This window comes from Octodon degus, unplaced genomic scaffold (genome assembly GCF_000260255.1).
Source record: "Octodon degus isolate 3935 unplaced genomic scaffold, OctDeg1.0 scaffold00013, whole genome shotgun sequence".
Classification (NCBI taxonomy): domain Eukaryota; kingdom Metazoa; phylum Chordata; class Mammalia; order Rodentia; family Octodontidae; genus Octodon; species Octodon degus.
The window spans coordinates 340,000-345,616 of NW_004524589.1; the positions used below are offsets into that span (position 1 = coordinate 340,000).

At 44.2% G+C, this 5,617-nt stretch overlaps 1 pseudogene; it reads right to left on the reverse strand.

The window, feature by feature from the left end:
• Positions 1 to 4,301: 4,301 nt before the first annotated feature.
• Positions 4,302 to 5,160, reverse strand: LOC101564770 (annotated as a pseudogene).
• Between the last annotated feature and the right edge of the window lie 457 nt (positions 5,161 to 5,617).

Consider the following 5,617-nt stretch of genomic DNA (forward strand, 5'->3'; position numbering starts at 1 on the left):
TATAACCTTACTGCTCTCCTAAATCTTATTCCAGCCACAGGGTTCTAATTAAGTATGTGTGTGAAAGTTATTTGTTCCAAGTGTTGGCCTCTGGTCATGCTCACCTTCCTTTTGACCTGCCCATCAAAGTACTGTGTTACTAGATACTAATTTCTGACCTCTCCTCTCCCGGAAGAGCTAGTCCTCGAGAACTCCTCATTCCTCCCAGGGCCTGACAGCTGTCTTCCCATCAGTAAGTACAACGGCGTGCTTGGGTTACTGTAGATATGTGGGCCACTTCCTGGTCTGCATCTGATACTCCACGTTTTCGCAAAGGTGATTCTCTGCCTCTTGCACAGCTCATAGCACACCATTGGCCATGTCATTCTTGCTGTCTCAAGTGTTGCTGGACTTTCCTTACAGTTAGTTTGTCCTTTGCTACCTCTTTTCTCTTTTTTCCATGCAGTGCTCAACTTTGCAACTAGGTACTGGCATAAAAATAGACACAAAGACCACTGGAATAGAAGAGAAGACACAGAAATAAATCCATAGAGCTACAGCCATCTGACACTTGACAAAGAGAATATAAATAAATGTTAGAGAAATGACAGCTTCTTTAACAAATGGCCCTGACAAAACAGGTAACCCATATATGGATTGGAACTAGACCCTTAACTCTCACCCTACACAAAAATTGATGCAAAATAAGTAAAAACCATTAGGTACAAGACCTGAAATTTGTAGAAGAAAATATAGGGGAATTACTTGAAGCACTAGAACTAGGCAAACTTCCCAAACAGGGCTCCAACAGCTTCAGAAATGATATTCAGAAAAAACAAATGGGACTTGGTCAAGCTCAAAGGTTTTTGCATAGCGATGGAGCCAGCTGAACAAAGACTGAAGAAACAGAATGGGAGGAAAATTTGACTATCTTCTCTTCATCAGAAGATTAATATCTGGTATATAAAGAACTAAAAAGAGATAATGCCAAAAGAATCAAGGAGTCCAGTTAATAAAATGGGTGAATGAATTGGATACTTCTCAAAAGAAGAAATGCAAATGGCCTATTAGTATATGAAAAAATGTTCAAAATCTTTAGCTGTTCAAAAAACGCAAATCAAATCTCTGTTGAGATTCACTTCACCACACCCAGGATGGCCATCAACAGGAACACAGAAAACACCAAATGCTGGTGAGGATGTGGGGAAAAGGAACCCTTGCACACTGCTGCTGGAAGGAAGGTAGTACTGCCATGAAGGAGGTCACTATGGAGCATCCTCAAAAACCTAAAACTAGAGCTGCCGCTTGACCCTGCTTGACCCATCAGAGTGACATTCACTCTGATGTGTCCGGAAGCAATTGAAGTTGGCAACCACAGGGCTGCCTTTATGCCCATGTTTGGTGTGGCACAATTCACAGTAGCCAAGCTGTGGAACCAGCCTCCATGGCCGTCAGTAGCTAAGTGGGTAAAGCAAATGCAGTGCATACGCAAAATGAAGTAGTATTCAGCCACAGGGGAGGATGAAATTCTGTCCTTTGCAAATGGATGGGTGGGCCTGGAAACTATCATAGTGAGTGAGATAAAGCAGATTCAAAACGACAAATATCACGTTTTCCCTAATAAGTGGAGTCTAAATAAGCTGATCAAAAAGTAGAAGGAAAGCTATTATTAGCCAGGAGGAAGAGAGTAAGATTGGAGAGGAAAGGGTAGATAATGAGTGGGATGGATACGAGCACAATGTGTGGTACACATGGAAACTCCCCAAGATGTGAAAAGGAGGGATGGGGAAATGGGGGTGACTTGGGGTGAAATTGATCAAGTATGTTATAAGCATGTATAAATTGACCAAAATGAAATCCATTAATCTGCATAACAAATTTTAAAAAATGAGTGAAAACAAAACCAACAGAACCTAAGGAAAGACACCTAGTTTTAATAATGTAAGTGAGCACCTTGAAAAAAAAGTAACTGGACTTTGTTTTCCCTGAAAAATATCTATTTTTCCCTAAAAAGTCTACAGTGAAATTTCATTCAACCCCAATCAGAATAGCTATCATTGAGATAAAAAAAATACAAATACCAGTAAGGGTGCAATGGGAGAAAAACAACCCTTCTGCCCTGTTGGTGGGCATGGAAATTAGTGCGTCCATTAGGAAGTCAGTGTGAAGATTCCTCACTGAATAGGTTTACTGTGTGATCCAACCATAACTCCTGGGTATACATCTGAAGGAATTAAAGTTAGCACACCCCAGAGAGGTCTGCACACCCATGTTTGTTGGGGCACAATTCACAATAGCCACTGATGCTGAATTTCTTCCATAGACTTCAGGCTTGCTGCATCAGTACCTCCTACTATGACCATCAGTCTTGCTGTGGGCTTCATTTACTGACCCTTCCCTCCTGGACTCCTGAACTGTCCTGAGCACCCTTCACCCCCTCCAGCAAGGTCACTGTGTCTATAACAGTCATTCTACACCTGCACCTGTCACTTGTACATCCATCCACCTGTAAACCCAAATCACTTCAACCCTGTCTTTTTTCAGTGCCAGCCAAACAAAGTGGTGCTAAATCACTGGTGCTAGCCATGCCTTAGGACATCCTCTTATGAATACTTCACACGTTTTCTTCAACTTCTTTAACTGTACTGATGAGCAAACAAAAATGTGGTACATGTGTGCAAGGGGATATTATTCAGCCTGAAAAGGAAGGAGGTTCTGATACATGCCACAACACGGATGGCCCTTTAGGACATTACACTATGTGAAAAACCAGTCAGAAAAAGGCTTCATGCTATATGATTTAACCTTGGTTAAGTACCTAGAGTAGTGAAGTCCCTGGCAACGGAAGGTGGAACGATGGCTGCCAGGGACTGTAGAACGGTGGACATGAATAGTCTTTTAACAGGTGTAGAGTTTCTGTTCTGCAAGATGGGAAGTTCTGGAGATTGATTTCTCAACAAAGTGAATGTTCTTAGCACTGAAGAACTGAAAATTGTTAAAATGATAAATTTTGTGTGTGCATATTTTTCTTTCACTACAATTAAACATTTTTGAAGAAAGTCAACAGAGCATATGGCTCCTATACTGCTGCATTTGTGCTGCAAATTTAAGCTCCCTTTGGGACATTTTCTATTGCAATGCAGCTCGGTAAGTTCTTGAAGTAACAAGGACTTGGAGTGTTCCAGGTAAGAGCTGAAGCTCGGCATTGCAGAGCCCGTGAGAAGTCAACGAAATAACAGCAAGCGGGCTCGCTAATGATGCGAGTTGCTGAAGCTGGATTTGTGTTCCAAAAAATGCTCTTTCAGGTCATGACTTTAACCTTTTAGATCATTTCTCAGAAAGACTTGACTCTGTAACCCCTCAAGTGCTCTAAAGATTTGTGACAAAGAAGCTGTGTTGTTGTTTTTTGCTTTTTTATATTGAAGCTAATGGGCTGTGAGATTTTCTATTGGCCGGCTTTTAAAAATCATCTAGAATTCTGTTTCTCTTTTTGTTGTAGTTTTAAAAATAAATTCATTAATTTTAGTATCACCATTTTCTTAACCTGTAGATTGAACAAAATCACTTAATTTTCCAATGGCCTCCTTTCCCTTCTTTGATGTTTTCTGAGTTCCCCCTTCTAGTATTCAGAGCATCGCTTTCGCTTTCTTTTGAGAGAAGCATGTTGGCCAATTTCCTCTTTGGCTGCAAAAGTGCTGAACAGGTTTAAGACTTTGGATTTGCCATCTGGCCCCCGTCTCCTGCCTGTTACATAAAGGGTTCCTTTAAACCCTTGAAATTGCGGTGGGTCCCAGGATCCAGGTGACGACGAAGCCTCACCGTTCAGGACTATTTGGCGAGGAGCACATAGCTATGTAGTGGCTACACATGTTCAAAGATGGTGCCTACCACACGTCCAAATGTGTTTGCTCACAGCAGGGATGAATGGTGGGCCTGCCAGCCTCCTTGTGCAACTGGTCTGTCCTGTCCAGAGTGACAGCTCTGCTTCCTGCCAGACCAAGGGGCTGGCACAGAATCCTGGGCTGGAGCTCAGTGTCCCCTTTCCCTCAAGGCCGGCTGCCCCACTTCTGATTCCGGGCACACATCTGCTTGCCCTGTTGGGGTTTTTTTTCCAGCACCGGTCATCTGTGTGGAGCCTGTGACCTAAAATCAGGTTTTGCCACAACACGATTGTAAACTGCAACAAGCAATCTACGCAGAAGTCAAATGGTGCTGTGTGCCGCCTGTTATTCACTGCTGAGTCGTGTCTCAGAAACTGCTGCCATAGGTTGTGTAACTATATCAGTTTCTTGGTGGTTCACATTTAATTTCTCCTGGCATATTTACAGTGGAATATAAGTTAAAGGACAGTTTGCACCAAACCCAGGTCCTTTAGGTGGTTCAGTCGATGACGTAAGACCTCCCGCTAGCTCACAGCGGAGACCTCCGCCCCTTGGTCCAGGCTTTGGCATTTTGCCAGCTTTCAGCTCATCAGTAATTTCTTCAGTGTCCTTAGGCAACAGATCCTCATAGTAGTTGCCGTGTGTCTGAACCACTGGTGCATTTACACAGGCCCCCAAATATCCTATAAGAGTGAGAAGTTTGTCAGGTGCAGTCTCCCCAACCTTTATTGCCAGCCTTTTCTGAATAGCCCCCAGGATGCCGTCAGGGCCTCTGAGTGTGCAGGGATCGTAGTGCAGACCGGGATGTGGCGCTTCCCAACTGGCTTCCAGCTGTCCGTTGCATAGAAGTCGCTTCTTCGTATATTGTCATTGGAGGTACTTGCAAGCCTTCTGCCATCTTGTTCGCAGCAGAGATGGGCCGCCACGCATCCTGCCTTCGGGCTAAGTCCAGGACGGGAAGCACTGCTGCTGCTCTGTGCCCTCCGGATAGTTGGCCACAACTGCTTCGATCCTCTTAGAGTTTTCTGGTTGAAATCGAATGGAGAGGGGCTGGGGAGATGGCTCAGTAGGATAAGCACTTGACCGGCAAACGCAAGGATCTGAGTTCAATCCCCGGTTCCGCAAAAAAAAAAAAAGAAATCGAATGGAGTATCTGGAGTACTCAAGGGAGTGTTTCTGCATGCAGACAAGGCTCCTTCAGCACCATTTTCACAGCTTTCTTACGCAAACTCCTTATTTGTCTTCTCCACCAGGCGGTGAGGCCAGCCAGCCAGGCCCACAGCGCCAAGGAGCACTGCATAGTTATTAATGATAATATTGCGTGGTGACAGCTGTTTTTGAGTATGACCTCTGTGTTACACTGGATCACTCTGGAGAGGCATCCTCAGAACCACTCTGAGAGGTTTATCCTGTTTTCTAGCCAGGGAAGCTGAGGCACGGAGTAACAGGGAAAATCTCCGAAGTCCTACAGTCAGGAAGGTGGTGAGGCTGGGACTGAGCATGGGAAGTCTGCGCTCTGCCTCCTGCACTCTCACTCAGATGCCGTGTGTCCACGGTTCCACATCCCCGGACACAAGCAACCAAGAATTGTAAGTGTTCGGGAGACAAAATGTGGCTGTGCTGAATACCTAGACTTCTTGTGGCTGTTCTCTAAATGACATAGTACAATGGTGTAGCAACATATTATATTAGATTTTACAATAATATAGAGGTGATTTAAGGTGTTTGAAGGCATAGGCATGTCAATGCAAACACTG